The sequence below is a fragment of the Pygoscelis adeliae genome, unplaced genomic scaffold (genome assembly GCF_000699105.1).
Source record: "Pygoscelis adeliae isolate BGI_AS28 unplaced genomic scaffold, ASM69910v1 Scaffold67, whole genome shotgun sequence".
In the NCBI taxonomy this organism is placed as follows: domain Eukaryota; kingdom Metazoa; phylum Chordata; class Aves; order Sphenisciformes; family Spheniscidae; genus Pygoscelis; species Pygoscelis adeliae.
In genome coordinates this window covers 523,783-524,050 of record NW_008825271.1, presented here as the reverse complement: position 1 = coordinate 524,050, position 268 = coordinate 523,783, and the positions used below count along the sequence as shown (strand labels likewise).

Here is a 268-nt window from a genome sequence, read left to right as displayed (position 1 = left end):
GAATTTTTGATGCCCCAAAGATCAACTCTGTTCTTTGTGAACATTTCCATAAACATACATGCTCTCCAGGGCTTTTTTGATGCTAACAACATGCATTTGACTCCTTGCATCCTGATGCAATCTCATCTACCTTTGCTTTTTTCCCCATCTAGCCTTATATAGCCATCTGAGGTGGTGAGTTGTTCTTTCCATCACCTGAGCCCGTGGCCTGACTACTGCTTCTTTATCCTTCTCTCTGCTTTCCACCGTCCCAGGATGTTCAGTGAGG

General features: G+C 44.4%; 1 protein-coding gene across 1 annotated transcript in view; it reads right to left on the bottom strand.

Annotated features, from left to right (window-relative positions):
• Positions 1-268, bottom strand: part of HPGDS (hematopoietic prostaglandin D synthase) — an 18,773-nt gene that overhangs the window by 4,590 nt on the left and 13,915 nt on the right. The window lies entirely within an intron of this gene.